This window comes from Phaenicophaeus curvirostris, chromosome 6 (assembly GCF_032191515.1).
Source record: "Phaenicophaeus curvirostris isolate KB17595 chromosome 6, BPBGC_Pcur_1.0, whole genome shotgun sequence".
NCBI classification, from domain to species: domain Eukaryota; kingdom Metazoa; phylum Chordata; class Aves; order Cuculiformes; family Cuculidae; genus Phaenicophaeus; species Phaenicophaeus curvirostris.
The window spans coordinates 46,903,177-46,924,645 of NC_091397.1; the positions used below are offsets into that span (position 1 = coordinate 46,903,177).

The 21,469-nt window shown below is 39.8% G+C and overlaps 1 protein-coding gene across 5 annotated transcripts in view; it reads right to left on the minus strand.

The window, feature by feature from the left end:
* The window catches only part of GADL1 (glutamate decarboxylase like 1), an 87,006-nt gene that overhangs the window by 16,620 nt on the left and 48,917 nt on the right, over window positions 1-21,469 (minus strand). The gene's annotated exons all lie outside the window — the stretch shown is intronic.

Sequence of the window (21,469 nt, forward strand, 5' to 3'; positions counted from 1 at the left end):
GATATCTAAAATCCACATTCCTCTGCTGTTTCTAGGCTATGGAACTGCTGGATAGACCCAAAAGCTACACTGGTCACAGTGCAGATGGAGGACATTCAGAGTACAAACAGAATCAAGGGGAACCAAGTGCTCCTCTGGTGACTAACATGGTAGCTGTACATTAGAGGATGTGATAAAAGGCCAGCTACAGAGAACAATGACCCTGTAAAGATCAGATAAACCACAACAAGCAGAGGAACACTAGTAACTATCAGTAAAAATGGAGTACATCATATTGACTATTCCATTGACTTTTAAAGGAGGATATTTGCTCCCTGTGTGAAAACAACAAAGATAAATAAATTAAAAACTCTCACAGGAATTCCAGGCAAGGGGTACATTACAAAGAAAATTCTGGGACTGCAGAAAACATATTATGGGATTCTTAGGTGAAAGACCAAAAGTATGGGCAGAGGGAAGTCAAACTGGACTGGGGAGAAACAACTGTATGGAAATTTGAGGAAAAAGTACGTAAACAGGGCAGTCGGACACAGAGGGATGGCTGGTCAGTACACTCACCTAGCTGAACAATGCACTTGATCATAGCAAATTCTCCTACATTCCTATTAAATCTTATTTTTTTGTTCTTCGTGGACAAGTATCAAGACAGATAAGCCAGCTAGCAAGGTAAGAGGTCTGAGTAACTGCAACCTAAGAGGTTTGCAGACCAAGGCACCAGCTGCTGAATAGACTCAATATCTAAAACTAGCTACCAGAGAGATCATAACACGAGTATCTTTACACTTTTTAATCTTTACCATATCTGCCTTTCAGTTCTCATTAGCTTTAGAGAATTGAGTGGTTCACACTGTTCATACCTGCATGACCATTTTATGTGTTTATGGAAGTGCCAGTAAAGACACAGTCTCTGTGGTGATCTGCATGGCCAGCTGTATATATTTTGCATTTTGTGTTTATGTGTGCCCATGCACATCCGTGGTGTGCAGTCACTGGACCTGGGGACAGGGAACCACAGTGGCTTCATATCTACTGGGCTGGGAAAGGAGAAAGCCCCTGGGTCCCAAGAACACCTGAATTCAGCCATCTTCTGACATTTGTACTGAACTGCCACTGCTTTGAAGTTCTTTTCTGTGGTTGATGATTCTCACTGGAATTGTGGGGACATGTGCTTTGAATCATTTTCTATATGTAAGAACTCATTTGTATTTGATCCCGGGAACATCCCATTGGTCACACGTACACATACCAATCATTAGAAAACTGCCTTCGGGGCGGAGGTTCATCTGACGCCATCTGGCAGGAACTTGAAATGAAACTTCAGACTAGGATTAAATCCACAGATACTTTTATCTCATTATTGTATTGTATGTTAAGTTCTCCAGGCTCAAAAACTTAAAATGCACAGAATGAGACAATGTGAGGTTTGCAGTTCTGATTCTTTTTGAGAAAGAGACATCTTTAACTAGGAACAGTTGTGAGAATACGTGCTAACACTATACTAAGTGTGCCCTCAGCTCTCTTGATGCTACTTCCCTTCATACATTCACAGCCAATTTTTATAAATTTAGTGCATGCAAATTCCCTTGGTGCACTGTTGCCAAGCTGGCTGTGTGTACCTGCAGGGATCCAGTTTTCATGTTCGCACAGACTATCTGCATGCATATACTACATGCATGAAAGTATATACATGCAGCTGTGTAAGACCAATTTAGAACAAATGTCAGACTTGCAGTGGACTCCTCCAAAAAACACAAACACAAAAAACAAGCCAAAGACAAAACTTCACATAGTACATGGCACGATCTCCCTCTTTCCAGTATGCTACAGAACAATTGACTCGCATCTAGCATGGCTAGAGGCTATGGCCCTCCTACAAGTTTCAAACTGTTGTTATTTTACTTTGCTCAGATGATTCTCGTTATAACACAGCTGAGTGCCGAGTTAAAAAGTAAGCGTATGAATCATATCATCCACTCAGTTGTCTGGAATCTTGCTTTTCCATGCACTTCCTCATTGCTACACAGATCACCAACTGTAAAACATGTTGTAGCTGCATCAAATTTCCTTTTGCTTTTTTTAACCCTACAACTGCCTGTGAGTAGTGTCATCCAGCTTCCTAACCACTGACAATCTGTGCCTTCATTGCCTGCCTTTCAGAAGTTGCAGAGTTACAAATAAATTTAACTTGAGGTTACTGCCCAGGGGGATCTCTCTATCAAGCTTCTGGGTCAAGGCCGCTGCACTGAGTGCCTGTGTTCTGCTCAGGAAGAGAAAAAGAGGACTCTCAATTTAAATCTAATGTTAAGTCATGACATTGCTCCAGACACCATCAGATTTCCCCCATCCTTCCACAAGTGAAGGTGGCTCCACTGCACCATATCTTTTGCTACAGACATCCCTCATGGGACTTCTTACCCTGGAGTGACAGGAGGACTGGTTCCACCAGCTTTTAATTCTGCTAGAGGAAGGATGTACAGCTCAGAGCACTAAGTCCTAAGACAGGCTTCTGCTGCCTTACTTAACAGGTATACACAGTGCTATTAAGACTTACTATTTACATGACACCCTCCTTCCTTCACCTGTTTATTTGAACTACACTATTAGCCCACAATGGCTACAGTCCAGTCCAGTGTGTTGTATGTTCCTCTTCTACTACCTGGATTCTGCACCTTATATATTTTCTACCTACTATTAGTGCTATACTGTATTGTACTAGCTTTTCCCCTGTCCCTAACTTGTCTAAGTCCATTTATCAGCCTCCATTTCTGAAAATTATACTTTGATTTTTTTAGTCAGAGGAATATTTTTGACTGATTCTCTTCATTGGAATTCATTTTTTCTTGTTATATCCAAAACACATCTTGCAATCTTTCCCTTTGAAGCCAGCAGTATTCCCAAGGTACAGGATTAGAGCAGCTTTTATAATTTTAGGGTGGGCAGTACGTAAATGGTTTCTCCTTGGTTTGTTTTTAATCTTATCAAAATCTTTAATCATGTTTTCAGAGTAATGCTCCCCCTTCTCCATTACTACCCTGTGTTAACCACTTGTAATCAATTTCTACATTCAGACTTAGTCTGTAGCAACTATTTTTTAAGAACTAGTACATCTGAATTCCTTCATTGTGGAAACAAAACTAACCCCAGCTTGAAGTTATGGGATAGTCTATGAAATATGATCACACAGACAGAAGTGCTTTGTATGTGTTTATCAAACAATTGATTTAAAAATTAGAGTTCCAACAGTATATAGTAATCTAGCAGCACCACTAAACACTCTTATTTCTAACTTAATCTTTAAGAGGATTTTGCTAAAAAGATTAATCCTTCAGGGACAGAGAAAAAAACTTTAAAATCTTGGCAGGAAAAATGGTCAGTCTCACGTGCTCTCATTTCCCACGGTCAACTGTGACTTTGGGAAGCAGAAGACAGCACACAACTTGGGCTGCTTTTGATCACCATCTAGTGCATGAGTTAAGGAGCTGCACACATTTACAGAGTGACTTCGTGATTTAAAGTTATGCAGCAGTAGGATTAACAGTTCTTTTAATCATTTTTTAAAGACCTCAGATAGACTTAGTGAACTTGAAAAAGCAGGAATTTATAGATGCCCCTGCCCACCTGATGAAAGTGAGATGTTTCATAATCACACCATTTTCTAACAGTGCTATGACTGTGATGGTTTTGGAATATAAGGTAGCAAGACCTGCATAAGGAAGCAGGGTCTTTTTTCAGGCCAGATTATACAATGAGAAAAAGCAACATGGTTTCAGGCAAGAAGTCCTTTTATCAAGTCTCTATGTCATTTCCAGGTGTCCAAATGTTACATTAATTTCAGGGTCATACCTTCAATATTAAATAATAATAATGTATATTTTCAAAGATTAGGTTACTGAAGACACACTTGGAAGAAGTCTTTGCCTGTAGAGAGCAGAAGAGAGCCTTCTTTTTAAATGAAATAATGCTACATTTTCCCCACAATAAAGGCAGGTATGCTCCTACTAATTCTTGTGCGGCCAGATCAACAAGCAAGCAAAGATACTTTAGCACCATGACCTACCAATACGCTATAGTCACTGCTATACAACATCCACCCATGCTAAAATCCACACAGAGCAACTAGCCAGAAGGGCTGTCCTTAGGTATCCCCTTCATATATGAAGTTCAGATCATCAGCTGAATTGTCATTCAGAAAAAGAAAAAAGAGCACCCAACACTCAACTGCTATAAAAACTCTATACTTACTGCTCAAACATTACTGGATTCGGATCCCATGTAAGACACCCAAATGCCTAGGAAGGAGAGAACTGTGAAACCTTTACAAGCACTCTTTCTTATTTCAGTAGACACTGACCTCTGTGATAATCATTCAAAATGTCTTATTCAAAATTAATGTATAGTCTAAGCACTGAAAGCAATACATTAATTTATACAAAGGATTTAAAAAAAAAAAAAGGAAGAAAAAGCTAGTGCTGCCTGGAAAGTAAAAGATAATTCATGCTTGCTGTAGTTTATTCTTTAACAGCTCATACCTTCAAAACAGAGCTGGCAGTATTACTGAGGAAATTATGTTGATTTAAGAACTGGAAGAAATTTCCTCCCCTCCTCAAATACAAGGCTTTTTCCTGACTGCACCAAAGAGACATTAACAGCTTGTGCACTAATTAGCAGTTCCAACAAATTACTGTTGTTCTGGTGCCCCCCAATGGACACCTGCCTTCATTACTAGCTACGGCTTAAAACCCTTTGTTGAAAAACTATGTTCCAGGTGTAATCTCCAAACCCATGTGCAGCTCTTCATCCAGCTGGATCTGACCTCTGAGCCCTGTTGCAGTAACTGGCACTACAGACTCCCCATTCGTGGTTTCCAGGCTGGGTATGCAGGGCAGGACCTACTGACAGGTACTAACCACCATCCCTAAGCTATTCCAGCAGGAGTGCTTGAGGAATGACTCCTCCAAATCAACACAACTACCTCACAGGTACTTTTGATTGTGAAAATTAACCTGATACACAAGCCCAGACACTATGTCCAGGGTCTCTGTAGAAAACTGCATTACACTCACCGAACAGAGACATTATCCAAGCAGCTAAGGCACGTGGATACCCAGCACTGGCTGTGCCTTCCCTCCCTTCTCCAGTCATTGCTTCCCATTATCACACGTGCTGACCTGACACATCCAGACAGTCCAACTCAAACAACAGTCAGTTTTGCACAGCAATGCATCCTGTCCCAGCTCATCAGCAGGGGTCGTGCAGAGCTAGTATGATACATCTTCATTTCCAACCATATTGTGGCACAGAATAAGTAACCATTGGTCTATAAATCAGCATTTCCCTTCTGTGTACTGATCACACCCTGACTGGAAGGAAAGGAAAAAAGGAAAAAAGGAAAAAAGGAAAAAAGGAAAAAAGGAAAAAAGGAAAAAAGGAAAAAAGGAAAAAAGGAAAAAAGGAAAAAAGGAAAAAAGGAAAAAAGGAAAAAAGGAAAAAAGGAAAAAAGGAAAAAAGGAAAAAAGGAGGTCCCAATCACAAAGGGTGTTTCAAAAGACTTAATTTCCAGAAATCTTCAGGTGGAAAATATAGATGAAAGTTTAAAGCTCTTCAAGAAAAGACTAGATGGCCAAAAGGTGCAATCCTTCAATCGAGAAAGAAGACAGCTTCATCTCAAAGCTCATCCTGGTTTATTGGCAAAAAGCAGATAGCAAAGCAATATGTAACAAGTTGAAAGGGTGAAACGGATAATACAGCAATCAATACAAATGTGACATGGAGAAAAATTATCAGAAGTAAAGGAGATCCTAGACTGACAGGACTAAGGAAAGAAAACACACTTAGTATGTACATTAAGAATAAGTGAAGCCCTAGCTATGGTCAATCATTAAAAATGCAAGCAAGGCAGAAAGTGTTCAATAAGCTTTTAACTTCTGCAGGGAGGGATTCCTACCACAAATGTGATGAACTTTCCAAACCACTAGTAGCTCTTTGGATGTTAAAGGTCTACTGAGGACAAATTTTTATATCAAAAGGCCTGGATGGTTTGTACTCAATATTAAAAAAAGGGCTCAGTGAAACTTTGAATAATTTGGGGGATACTATGGAAGAAAAATCAGAAAAAGCACCAGTATCAGATGTGGTAAGGAAATGCACCTAGTTAAATAAGGCTGCTTAAGCTAGTATGAACATAAAATTAAAAACCAAGAGAAACATTTGCACCAGATCTAGTTAACAATTAATTAAAATGTAACAATATATAGCCATTTTAAAACTGATAGAAACAGATTTAAAATTTAGTCTTTTGTGTTCAAGTACACTTATAACTTTGCCAAACACTGGGTATTTTGGGTCAGTCTGCCTGTTATTTTGCTGATATTACAAGTTTTCCTGATGATTTATTTGCACTTAGAGCATTAATAAGAAAGCCTAACGCAAGCCATTTAGACGAAAAATAGCAGGAACAATTCACACAGCAAGAGCACAAAAATCCCTAGGACCACATAGTAGCAATGAAGTAAAATGAAGGAAGACTAATAACTAGCATATCTCCTCAAGTAGTAAATAGGGCATCCATCAAATGTTGCTGCTAGCGAGGCTCCACACAGATCAGGATTAGCCTTGATGCTAATCCTCATTGTTGGTTTTCTGGAAGTCAATAAATGACAGCTGATACCATTTGCAAGGGAGAGAATCACAAAGGGAAAAAGGTCAGCTCTGGAGTACTCAAACTTACTCTAGCATCAGCTTTTTAATACAGCCAAAAGGTAAGTTGTGCATGTAGGAGAAAAAAAAAAAAAAACCACACAAAAACCTGGATGGCTATCCTACAAACATTGACTCTGAAAAGACAGCAGCAGTCAACAACAACAGAAAAAAATTCATATGAGCTTTGAGGTCACCTATCAGAAACCAAGAATCCTTCCTGGCAACAAACTGAGTTCTCTGCAATTCTTTTCACTCTACATCAGAGCCAAAATCAGCTTTAAAAAGTTCTGTCATGAGGCAAACTACAGAGCTTTGCAATTTATGCGAATGCTTTAATACAGTCAGGACTGCTCTTAAACACATATCCCCAGATCTTAGGACCACTGCTTAATCTGGGATGTCACTCTGTTTTCCATGGGTCAATGAGGGGAAAAAAAAACCAACACAAAAAACCAAACAAGTCTTGACAAAGAGAATTTTTCATCTCAGCATTCATCATCACAATACGTATTTTACAAAGCCTCATCAACTTGAGCTCCCAAAGAAATACAGTGGAAGAAGAAAGTTAATACGATCCACAATTTTATAAACAAGCACACAGTCATTAAGCAGGCAATTTTATCTCCACCTGCAGTAAAGGAATCTCAGGTGCTGGCAAACAATACATAGTTCAATTGTTCACTTTTTTTTCCTTAACAATAACAAAAAACTGGAAGGATGCTGGTGACAGCACAGAAATGATTTAATGGCTAACGAAGACATAAAAATATGAACCTGTTTAGTTTATAAATAAAAGAATGAATGGTGATGATGATAGCTTATGAACAAGACAAAAAGAGAGCAGCTATTTTAGAGTGGAAAGGTATTTTTTCACCACCTTCCTCTCTATTCAATCAATCTCCTTTCATACCAAAAAGCTAATTAGCCATCGAAAGAAATTGCCAGGGAAAATGGTAGTTTTGCCATTCCTTATTTTCTAGCCAAGAATAGATGCCTTTCTACAAGATGTGCTTATATGGAAGTCATTGGGCTGCCCAGAAAAAAAGTCCCTGAAGTACAAAGTAGGCCAGGTAATTGTTTCTGTTCTTAAGGTCTACTTGATCTTAGGCTCCAGTTTTACAGCTAGATGCAATTCAGCTGCAAATATGTAAGTTAGTTTAGTCATTTATTTTCATAAGCCACATGCAGCAACCTAAAGCCTTTTAAACAATGGCAGTCCTGTCTGGCAGGTACAATCCCATTTAAACATAAAAAGGTAAAGCTAGCTGATGTCTTCCCACAGATCTCTGGGCCAACTGGCTCATCTGGTCTGACCAAAAGAGGGAAAGAGAAGAGGAACCGCATCCTCTGTGTGGATGCATCTCTCCCACCACATGTGGTCCATTCAAAGAATAAGAGCAAAACACTGTACTGGTGAAGAGCTGTGGGAAGCAGCAGGAAAGGGCAGAGAAAGAGTGGAAGGGCAGGAAAAGCACAACAGTTTCATTGCTCTTCTTTGGCAGAGCACATGCTTTCCTCTGTGGTACCGGCACTCCTATTCCAGTGTCAAAAATTGCATCTTTTGGGCTACCAGGAACAAAGTAATGACAATTCCATACAATACTATTCTTCCACAAATCTGTGCAAGTTGTCCAATGTAAGCAGAAGTGTAAAGCTGTAGATATTTCACTCCTACCTAAACCAACCAATAAACAAGTCTTTAATCAAACATTTGTAAGCCAAATACATCTGTTACTCTTTTCTAGAAATGCTGCATATCCCCAAAATGCTGACACCCTTTGCAATTCCACCCAATAAGGATGTACCCTTCTTATACCTGATATAATAAATACAACGAAATATTTCCCCAGGCAGGTTAAGCCAGTGTTGAAATTGTCATCCATGTTTCAGACTACAGCAGAGGCTTACCTTTTCTATGAGGTAAAATAAAGACTTATATTGATAAGCAGCTTCTGTTTTCTGGCTGATAAGGCAGAAAGATATCTTATCCTGTTTTACATCAAATACATAGTAACTCATGCTGTAGGGGTCCATTAATTAAGAGTGAAACTCAAAGATTTTATTTTCCTTCTGCCTAATTCCCTATAAAATCCCCCCCCCCAAAAAAAAAATCACTGTGCTATTTATCTTGTAATCACTATTTTTGCACTGCAACCAATCCATTGTTGTTATTTATTAAACATGCCAAACCCAACAGAATGCTAGAAAACACCTGGTTTATTTAGGAAGAACAGGATGCACCAGCTGGCAGGGCAAAATGGTCACAATGCAACCAGAAAGATTTGTAACTGGAGGGAACTTTTTCGCGTAGCGTAGAAAGGCTTCCTTTTAAAAGCCACTACCAATAGACCACATTAGCACTCACTATTCATTCATGACATTGTCATTCAGCCCACCTGCAATTTCTGATGTTTGAGTACTTTTTATTAGATATTTAAAGCATTCAGAGAAGCCCCTCTCACCACACACTTGCAGAGAAATAGGAGGCACTTAAAAGGTGCCAGGCAACAAGTGGTAGCTTCCATTCCACATTGCAGTTTTGCTGTGTGCAAAAGCAAGAAAATTCATGCGCCAACAATTAAACAACCGCTGGAACTAGTTTTTGCTCGCTCATACTCTTTGCTTTCATTCTCAATGAGATTCATCCTACACCAAGGACCACTGTTAGGGGCAGACATTACTTTTATCCTACACATATCCTTCAGCACTGAAATATCAAGTATTAGCAAGGTTAAGAAATATATATAACCATGTATCAAGCCATTGCCTTTGCTGGGCAGTCACCTCATCAATCCCTTGTGCATCCTAAAAACATTCACTGCGAGTGCTCACCTAAAAATCATCCATTATTCCCTCATTTGCATTCCTCAGTCATCAACCCTATCCAGTTCAAACTCCCACTGTATATCAGAAAAGTCAAAACCCCTGATCCTTTGAACTGCATACTAAAAATCCTCACAGGGATGGGGAGCCACAGCTTGAATAGCTTCAGGAAGCACAGCTCTAGGAACAGCTTACAGGCACAAGGTGAAACAACAAGGTGAAACCACCTCAACATGGGATGGGACTGATCCCAGTGGTGTGCCTCGCTACATCTAACCCCGAAGGCTCCAGATCAGCCAGCATGCCCCACTCCAGCCCAGTTCTGCTACAATCAGATGATGCAGCCCTGGCACAAGAGCCCTGTGACCACAACTCAAGAAAGGCCCAAGGACCTCAATTTGTCCAGGTTTCCTACAGTTTCAAACCAAGCTTTTTATTTTTTTCTGTCAGTAGGGTGCTGCAAAAGTCAGCCTTCCTTCCTCATCCTTCACATAGGAATAGAATTTATCCCCTGTGCAAGCCAGAGAGCACTGTGTCCACAAAACCCTTGTGTGACTGCTGTTTTTGAGACAAGACTATACATCCTCCCCATACGCACACAATACCATCTGCGCAGCCCTAGGGTTGCAAATTATAGCATGCTCATCTCTAAGGGACTAGTTAGGATCTCCTCAAAGAGCCCCCCAAGGCTTCTCATATGAAAGACGTAAATTCAGATCTGGCATGCAGACCAGCTTCACAAGACCCAGAGAACGTGTTCAGTATCCCTGTGGGACCAGTCTGCAAACATCCAGCACAAAGAAGAAGTAGCTTTGAGTCGAGTGTACTGGACACTGAAATGCTAATACCTCTGAATGACTGCTTTTCTCATTTCACAGAAAATTAGGAAGTGGAAGGGGAAGAAAGGGGAGTTCATTATTCCCCCAAATGCCAGATAAAATCATTTAAGTCCATGCATTAAAATATGATTACCGTCTGCAAAAAGAAAAGATGAGGGAAGGAGACAGCTTTTATTCAGGTAAAAACTGAGCACAGAATGAAGCTTCTCGTGACCTCAGGACTCCAGTACTTAGACATTCCTGGGATGCTTCAACTATTGAGTTCCCCTGTGACGTATATTGGGTTTCATTTTGATCCACAGGCTATTAAACATGATCTATGACACTTTCAGAAAAAGCTGTAGTTTGGAGTTCAGCCTGTAACTCAAACTTTTTTTCTTCCATCATTGGTTATTAATGTGCATATGGCACTGAGAGAGCATAATGAAGAGGTGCACAGATAGACAGAAGCACAGTGCTGCTTTAAAAGAACATAGTCAATAGGGTCAAACAGAGCTAAATTAACTGTGTTGAGTGTCTTCAGAATCTGCGTTCTTATTAAATGCAGTTCTCTTCACATGCAGGCACCAAAGGCCATTTAAAACATTAGTCAATATGTTCCAACTCCAAAGTGAAGCAAAGGAAAGGAATTGTAATTACTCCTATTTAAGCAGAGGAAAATACATGCTGTTTGGGCAAACAAGTATTACGTAGCCAGGAATCTGGATGCACTAGCTGAAACCAAGAAAATATATCACAAGTACAGTAATTTGCCATAGCTCAGACTTGAAAATATTTGACTGTAAATAGGCTAAGAATGCATACTGTATTTTTGTCAAAGAATTAGATTTAGAGGTCACCTGTCATAGTTTATCCCTTAGCTGGCAGCTAAACAGCAAGCAGCTGTGCTCTGGGCCCTCCCCCTACTCCCCAGAAGGATGAGGGGGAGAATCAGAAAAGAAAAGATAAAGACAGTTTTAATAAAACAGTAAATAAATTATTAAAACACAACTGCTCACTGCCCAATGATTAACCTCTCCCAAGCAGTGATTTCAGCAAGGACAGTGACAGCAGTAAGCACAGAGATCACAGGGAGCACGGCAATAACAGCACACCAAACACAGAACTCTGATTACCTAGCCACCCCCAGGACAAAATCCCATTTTTCTTATAAGCATGATGTTACAAAATGGAATATTCTGTTGGCTAGTTTGGGTTAGCTGTGCTAGCTCTGCACCTATATACTACGAAAACATGGGAAACTTAAAAATCCTTGATTTCTTAGCAACAGCTAAAAAGCCATCAGCTTATTTTCCACATTCTTCTCATCCTAAACGTAAAAGAAAAGCAGATGCTGGGAAGAAAATTAATTCTATTCCAGCTGAACATAAACATCACCTGGCAACAACTAAAACAATACATGTTATTGACATTATTCTCATACTAACTTCAAGACACGCCAGCTACCAGGAAGAAAATTAACTATCTCAGCCAAATCCAGGACATTACTATTTCTTGGAAAGCATATATTTGCATGGAATAAGGTTGTGTTTGCTTTTGAAGGTTTTGATTACTGGTTTGTAGTTTCTTTTTCCCTAAAAGTAGCCATACTATTAAGATAGCAAAGACGTTCACCATGTTTAAGAGAAATTGGAACACACAGAAATATAGGCTGGAGAAATGGGCTGACAAGAATCTCATGAAGTTCAAAGGGAAATTCCAAATCCTGCACTTGGGGAAGAATAACCCCATGTACCAATAAATGCAAGATGACCAGTATTTCCAAATTAGGAGCAGCTCAATATCTTGCTTTTTCAATTCTTCACAAATAAGGAGAATGATTTTCTGAGATATGTCACCAACTGCCTACCTAATTTCCATGAACTGTGCCACCTGTTTCCAATTAATTCTCTCAAAAATTCATTTTTCTGTAAAAGAAGAGGGGTTTAGTTTTAACCTCTTGATCCTTCTACAAGCCTAAGACTGGTAACAATAGATGCAAAACATTCACTGCTCAGGTAACTTCCTGTATCTATCTGAAAGCCATACAAATTAAATAGTACTGTCTTTGTTCATACAGAAATAGCAAAAAGTCTTTATGTAGTGCTTAAGCATCCTTTAGTCAATTAAATCTGTGGCAATAAAGCGGAGAACCCACTGAATCCCCATGGCCTCTATTTCTCTGATGTTTCAGTTAGAAAACAAGGCTTTTCAGAAGCTTCCTACAAGTAAACAGGAAGACTTACTACATATGAAACTTTTAACAGTACAAAGGTTTAAAATCAGCTTGCTTGTCTTCGGTCTAGAAAGCTGGAATGACACTCATGTTTTAGCACAGCAGTATGCAAAATTTTTAAGATATTGGGCAAGTAGAATCTAAGCTTCCCCTGTAACAAGGAAGGACACGTACAAAAAATATGTCCCACTATTGTAAGTGAGTCACTTGGGTCCTGAAAGAACAGTCATGTTAGCAAACTAGTCCTAGTGAGACAGTTTTTAACCCAAATTAAGAACCATACATACGTATGGCCACACCACTCCTAGTATCTGAGCTAGCTAAGGTACCTTCAGAAAACATTACATATGGTGATGAAACTACATCTTGCATTGATCTCCCTGGAAGGTTTGGATACTTTACTTTGAATCCATCAAGTCTCTCGTGATTTTATTTCCTCGCAATATTTTTCTCCATTTTGTCTGTCTCCCCCCCAGCTTCATTTCATGCCATTATGTGTATTAACACACAGAGAAATGATTGGACCCTCCATTATCCTTAAAAGGATTTCAAGCAAGAAACAACTAGCGTGAAACCTACTTCACATCTGGAGATCTGAGCAATCCTGCTCGGCAGGTGGCCTGGGGAAGATGAAATCCTTGTTCAGCCTGAATGTAACATATGGAGTTGCAGCCAACCCGTTCCCCACAGTTTCGATCATTTCTGTAGTCTGAGCACCAGGGATCAATAGACCTCAGTCCCCAGTGAGCCTTGAACATGTTCAGTGCTAAGTTGCTGACAAAAGTTGCCCTGCATTCTCATCTGGTAAAGCATACAGCAGCAAAGCCATTTGGGTTTCTTCTCTTTATTCTGAGAATTAAGGGGTAGTTTTAGCAGCTGTGTAACACTGCTCTTACAATAGAGATGTTTTGCTCACAGGTATGTTATTATTGCTGGATGGGATGCAAATACCATCAGTTCAAGACATCACTTGATACTAAAACTCTGGGAAGTGACTGAGGGGTAGAACAGAAATAGCCAGCAATCCAAAGGTCAGAACATAGATGGTTAAAATGAAGTGGAAGGTAATTTAGTAATGTTGATTCTTGCCTATTTGTGTCAACTGAAAAAGTACCATTGACATAAAAAACCCCAAGGATTTCTGCAATGAATAGAACTGCTTTTAACTGGAGCCCAACTGGTACTACCCATACCTGAAAAGCCAGTGTGGAAGAAGGGTAAAGCAGAGAGCTCGAACAGAAATCTCTACAACTGACATATCATGAATTACTAAAATATCACTTAGTACTATTACAGAAAGCACGGACTGGGAGAAGTTCACATCTTTGCCTTGACTTCTTACATACTGTAGGTCACAGTACAGCCATACAAATGTAGATTCTTTCTATTTCCATACAGACATCTAATATGCCAGTCACACCATGAAAGAGCAAGCACAAGATCAGGTGAGTCTCACAAACCATTACATGTGGCTGAAAGTTAAGCAGGTGTAAAACCTCACCACTGTAAAATGCATGCTGAAGTGTTGCTAGCACCTGAGCCTAACGCCGAGATGGACACCACTAATGTAAAATGCATTGATCGTTACTTCTCCTGATGGAGATTCTAACAGTGCATTTGGCCCCTTAATCTAGCACTACTACTTCAGTACTCATGCAAGAATAAATATAACAGAACAAATAAATAAACTCCAGTTATGTGCAGATATGCATACAGAAACTATTCTATTTTGAATTAAATTTTTTTTAAAAGGCATGTTATTTTGTGTTTTTACAACTCCAATCTATGGAGGAGACATTTAAAATGAAGTCATGGTAAATATCTTTTTTAATTAACAGCTACAGACACTTTGTACTGATGAGTTATATAAAACTGCAGAAAAATATATTAAAAGTGAAAGTGTGCAAATCCCTCATTAACAAGGTGCTGAAACACTGCTATAATTTTCCTCTGCTATTGTATTCCACTGTACTGTTTCTTCTCATTTATCAGAGTTCAAACTTCTGCTTAGCAGTCATTTATATGCAGCCAAAATACAAAGATTTTATTCATTTGCTGCTGTATATTTATGTACTATTAGTTGCAAAATAAGAGATGTTGTTTCTTTTACGACTAACTACTACTTGTATTATTAAATTTCTGAGTACCATCCTCTGCTGAGGAATGGCCACACCACAATGTAAGTCCTAGTTATTATTGCAGTACTCATTTTGTGGTTTCAGGGCTTATTATCCTTTTCTCCCTTAAGGTCCTTGCCTGCAGCCCTGCCTCCACTGGGCCTCCTGCTCTCATCTCTCCAAGACTGCTGCATTTCTGCCCCTCTTGAACACAATACTGAGAACTCATCTGGGCCCACTGAATTAGGAGATTTTGCAGCTCTTCCCTCTGGAAGCCTGTAAAATAGTGATCTAAATCAGCACACAGCACACTCGGGATTTAGCTTTGAGGTCTTTGTACTTGTGTTTATGAACAAAGGCAACCGAGCTGGGATCCTGGCATCCCTAAAGTTCCTCTCCTGAATAATAAAGCCAGACAAGCCATTTCCAGCGGTGGTTCTGACTTTAGGTTGCTGAGTCACGACCTGGAATACCCCTTGTATTTCTCGGTGTTGAAGTCGGAGGGAAACTGTGCCAGTTCCTCAGGTAGCTTTCTTGGATAAGTGCCTCAAGTTACATAGAATGAATCTGGAGCTTTTGTTGACCCTGAGGATTTCCCTGACAAACAAAATTTCTTCAGATTAAGGTCCCCATCTGATTCCCCAAAATGACAATCCATTCCCATGGAAGGTCCTTCTTTAAGATCAAAGCAATCTCTTCTACTTGTAGACTTTTGTTTCCTGAATTTCACAACAGGTTTGTAGTTTGCTTTGAGAGAAAGCAGAAGGGCTAGGAGACAGCACCACCTCTTAACAAATCCTCACATACTGGCAAAAAAAGCCCAGAACTTATTCCACTCTCTTTCCTTACATTATTTTCCAAATGCATTTCTACATGTTGACATTATTTCAATGCAACAAGAAAGCACATGGGATCAGAAACAATTAGATTAATATACAGTATTCACAAATGACTGATGAAGAGCTCTAGATCTGTCAGTCATAACAATTTAGCCAATTTAACTCCCGTATACCTCTGCATAAATCTTACAATTGATTTTCCTATTGTTTGATGCGGCTCTCCACTGAAACTCACGTCAAAACAGAGCTAGGTGCTAGAGTCAGAAGGTTACTTGTTAGTCTAAAAATTACTTATGTAAGCAAAATTCACAGAAATGGATCTCTACCATTCCTCTTCAAATATACATTAAAGTATTGTTTAATTGTCTTCTTGTTCAAGTGTAAGAAAACCTCAAAATGTAGAACACAAGGGCGCCGAGCATTCAAGTAACATTTAATACAAGTGGAAATACACTTGCAGTGATATGTTGGGGACCTTTCCTGTGCATAAACCTCTTGTAGTTATGGTCCATGTCATTGTTCTCTTGTTGTTCCTAACGTTATTAATATAACCAATTGGAGGTCTTGTTTTCCCTTCTCATTCAAACCTTGAACCATAGTAAATAGGTATTTTGAATACATAAAGAATACTGAATCAGGTCCTTGATTAGTGTTTGATTTATACCACAAAGACCACAAGATTCAGAGGTTGCCAAGGCAACACCACTTCAACCTCCTTACATTTCTGCTTTGATATGAAACCCCTCATTATATAAATACATCACAACACCAGTCAGCATGACAGGCTATTTTACAAATATGCCTTCAAATAGTAGACAGCTATATTCTTCTCTTAAGTGGGGGGGAGGGCTGGCAGGAATAAGGGTACTTTTTACAGAGGAGGAGAGGGCAGAGGCAAAAGTGACATTCCAAGCTCTACAGGCTTTAGAATGAAATGGTATCTTAAGCCTTCCAATATAGCAAATAAATTTTGTATTATTTGGCAAAAAAATCCACAAAAGAGCAGGGAGCAAACAAAACAATAACAAAAAAAATGACCCCAAACCCACCATGTAAATATAGTCTGAGACTGAGAGGCTAGAATATTGAGTCTTTGAAACAAGCAAACGTGTATAAAAGCTTTACTGAGGCAATGGAAATCTGATACTCTGTAGAACCATAGAATACTTTGGGTTGGAAGAGACCTTAAAGATTGTCTAGTTCCAACCCCTTTGCCATGGGCAGGGGACACCTCCCCCTACACCAGGCTGCCCAAGGCCCCATACAACCTGGCCACGAACACTTCCAGGGATGGGGCAGCCACAGCTTCCCTGTGCAACCTGGGCCAGTGCCTCACCACCCTCGTAGTGAAGAAATCCTTCCTTATGTCTAATCTAAATCTGCCCCTCTCCAGTTTATACCCAATGCCCCTAGTCCTATCACTACAAGCCTTTGTAAAAAGTCCCCCCTCAGCTGCCTTGTCGGCCCCTTCAGGTACTGCGGCATACGTTGTTTAGAATTCTAGATGAGGGAAAGTATAAAAGAAATACAAAGAACCTACTGAAATTCTTTTTGGCCCAGATTTTGAGGTCTAAAATGGTACTTAGCAATGTATCACTAACCTTCTTTACTGAACAGTATTCAATATGCAGTAGTTTACCTACAGTTATGCTCCAGAACCTTCAGCAAAGCCAGGCTCCCACAGGAGGAGGGCTCTGTTAAAGATGGTTACTTCTATGTCTCCTTTCTAGTCCTCTAGACCACGCTGACTTTAGGCAGACTACAACCTGATCCAGAAGGCATAAGGAATGGCTGGCAGGTTGGCTTAGCAACAGGACAGCAATAGCTAGTTCAGATGCATCCCTTCAAACCATTCCTTGTGCCCTAGCACCCTCTATGCTGCCAGGAGGCTTTCCAGAGAAGTATTACTAACAAACAGCTAATTCATCATTGTTATCTCTGACAGGCATCATCTGGAGACACTTCAGCATAAGGTGACAAAGCTCTCTTTTACAAAGAGATTTTTACAAGAATATGCATAGATATTTGTAGTTATGGAAAAATACGAAAATTGGAATGTTCCAGGCTTACATTTTTTACTTCTTCCCTCACTTCTATTCCTGGTTTGTAATTTACAGTTAAACTTTTCTCATGTGACTCTGTGACACACTGACCATCCTCAGCAGTAAACAATGTAGATCTTAACGGTGTGTCGTAAGCGGAGCGAAAACACCGCTAGGGGGCAGGTACAGCCCTAGCAAAGCCACTGCAGGGTTTGTGCCTCCAGCCCATCAGTTATGTCAGTTCCAGGTCAGAGACAACTGCCCCGAGTTTGCAATGACAAAATAACACCACTTACAAATATTTCTAGTTGAATGTAACAGCAGCTCTCCAATTATCACAGAGTGCCCACTTGTCTGGCTTCTAAAAGAAGAAATCCCTCTTTACTTACTTGTGAATAATGTCACCGAAAAAACCCTTACATCACAGCTTCCTTCACGGATTATGCTACCTACTATGCACTTAAAGTACTGCAAAATGTTCAGAGTAAGGACTACCCTGGGCAACCCAACTGCATCCAAAGCTTTCCTATACTATCTATAAAACCAGTTTCACTACACAACCAAAACCTGCTGCAAACACAAAATATGTAAGTGTTGTAAGACTGCAGATGTTCACAGAACTCAGTTTCACTGGGAAACAGAGCAACGTATCATTTATGTTGTCCTTTACTTCACCACCACCATGTTGTTCCTCTTTCCCTAAAGTATTTGAGTGATGACTCAAATGACCAGCTAGTGGCCGTCTGAAATCCTTCAGGCTGCTCTTTCCTATGACTTATTTTGTATGTGGGAGACTTTGAAGAGACTTCCAAGAGGGGAAGAGACTCCCAAGAGGGGAAATTTTTACTTCTGAAGTCTAAGGCCCCAGAATTGAAAAGAAACAAACAAAGCATGTCACACACACACACAAGCTTCTGAGAGTCACAGTTTATGTAGGACAGCAGGAAGATTGACATCAGAATCTGGTATCATGCTGCAATCCAATCAGTCCTGACACATTTCCACATAAAGTGGGCCATGAAGCTGGAGAAGAGCCAGTACAGCAAACCTTTAGGGTTATTTTGCATAGGACTATGCAAATTCTTCATGAAGCTGATGACTTGAGAGCAGAGCTATTTGCTTATCAACTTCCCCCAGCACTAAAATTCACATAACTAACCTTGGAAGACAGCATGTTATTTTAAACAATAATGCTGAACAAGCAGTTGAATAAAATCAATTACTTGTTTAAAGGATTTTAAGACATACATTTCCTTAATTATGGTCAGATATGCAGGTCAACAAAAAAGGAAGATTGATCTCTAGATAAACAGAATACCTGTGATGGAAAAAGTTGTGTGGAAAGACAAATTCTGAATTAAAACATTTAATGCTCATTTTAGGGAAATGATGGAAATATTCAGGAAGCACTCACAGTCAAGAAACTGTACACACCCCTATCTGCTTGTCAATGCCATAATGCAACAATCTCTCCAGTCTTCAACTTCTTATCACTTGCACCTTGCTGATCAGGATCCATTCCTCCTTGCTGAGCCATATATTTGTACTGATTAATGCAATACTAATATAATGACTATGTTTGCATCAGCAATGTGAGAGCAAATTGACAGTAGCTGAAAAAGTCATGTCAGCCTTATTTTTTGTGACCCAGTGCTGTCATCTCATCTGCTCACTGACATATGCTGCTTGCTGAACTGGCCCTCAGCATCCAAAAAGGGAAGTAAATCTGAACTTGTCCCTGTAGAAAATCAGGGAGGTGAAGTAACAAATTCTACTGGTGTAACAGGCCCTTTTCTGTAGAACCCTTTCAAAGAACTTTCCTGCAATGCCTAAAGCAATGTAACTAACAATCACTATTTGTTGCTTCCTCCACCCATCCCCACAGAGAGAAATCTGAGCCATTCAGTGCTTTGTTTTGCTATAAAGTTTTGGTCTCTTTTGTGGAAGATTTTAATTTGGGCTTACGTGGGGAGGAGTGAAATAGGTTATATTGTAAGACTTTGCTTTTCTTAGTCTTCATCATATGAGGCATAAGAATCAAGAAAATGCCACCTTGACCACAAAAAGAGTGGTTGAGATCTGCAGCAGTGCTCAGTTCTTGGGAGAAACTGCACACAAACTCTTTCCTCTCTGAGTGGTTTCTCATAAAACACTAGCTAAGAAACCTGCATTTCCAGCATTAGTCTATCTATACCAGTACATAAAATAAATCCAGGCATCTACTGCCCACCCTGACTGGAAGCAGCACAGAGCAGCAGAGCAAAGAACCACTAAGTTGCACTCAAAAAGCCATTGTGTTCAAATCCTTTCACTGTGCTTCATCTCTTCCCTTCTCAGTCCCTTCTGTAGCATACATAAATCAAAATAGTGGCAGCTGCAGCATTATTTCTTCAATGCCTTCTCATTGCTCCTTTCCAAACCCTCACTCTTTACATGTGTGTGTATCTATACATATATGCATACAGGTCTTTTACTCTAACAAGAGGAAGGGAAGCCCCACATGAAAGGATCATTACCCACCTATGCTCTGTGAAAGCACGATAAATGAAAAACCCTTGTATCCACCCAGTGGCTATGCATGGCTCTGTACTGCAAAAGTTCAATATACCTTCCAAAACAATATAGACAGGGTTAAGGAGGACCTCATCCTTCAGAACACTAACATCCAGCATAAACTGAAATAAATTCCTGTGAAAGGAAACCTGCTGAAAGGAAAGCAGACATTATAGGAAGTATGCATGTATCTATAGTACATATAGCATGTACATATAGTATGTATACCACATGCAAGCATGCATATGGTAGGCACATCTATGTTCTAGTTTAAATTTCTAGTAGCAAATTCTAGGAAAAAAAAATGCAGAACATCAGAGGTGCTGATGAGAGGAGGAAACAATGAATTAAATTCAATTCCTCACAGAATAGCTTATGCAGTAAAGCATAATACCACAGGGTCTATTGCCCTTTTAATTAAGTCTTAACTACTGATCCCCTACTAGTAACTTCAAAATTTTACTGTTGCTTTTTTCAAGATGTTCATGATTTTCTACTAGGATGGCAAAGAGTTACCAAAATACTCGCAAATAATTTTTTTCCCCATTGTATTCCTGTTGTTACTTATGGGTGGTTTAATATGAGAAATGTATTCTTAAGCACTTCCTTATTTGCATTATCACAGATTATCATAGATAATGCAAGGCAAATTCCAAGGGCAGCATTAAGTGTTTGAAACAGGTAATGAATACTCTATCCAGACAAGATGCAGACAACACTGTTACTCTTCTCACAGTTCTGCCAGCCACTAACAGCTTTGATAGTAAGTTGAATACTAGTAAATGCCTGCATCTCTTACATTAAGAAAAAAATAATGAGCCTTGTCTAAACAAACTTCAATCCTACCAATATCTATTTAAAGATTAAATCCCCATTTGACTGATAGGTAAACAGCGAGCAAAGCCAAGGGCTCCTTCACATTCTTACCTGGCACACAGACAAATCATAGAATCATAGAAACATAGAATCATAGAATAACCAGGTCGGAAGAGACCCACCGGATCATCGAGTCCAACCATCCCTATCAAACACTAAACCATGCCCCTCAGCACATCAACCACCCGTGCTTTAAACACCTCCAGGGAAGGTGAATCAACCACCTCCCTGGGCAGCCTGTTCCAGTGCCCAATGACCCTTTCTGTGAAATTTTTTTTCCTAATGTCCAGCCTAAACCTCCCCTGGCGGAGCTCGAGGCCATTCCCTCTCATCCTGTCCCCTGTCACTTGGGAGAAGAGGCCAGCACCCTCCTCTCTACAACCTCCTTTCAGGTAGTTATAGAGAGCAATGAGGTCTCCCCTCAGCCTCCTCTTCTCAAGGCTAAACACCCCCAGCTCTCTCAGCC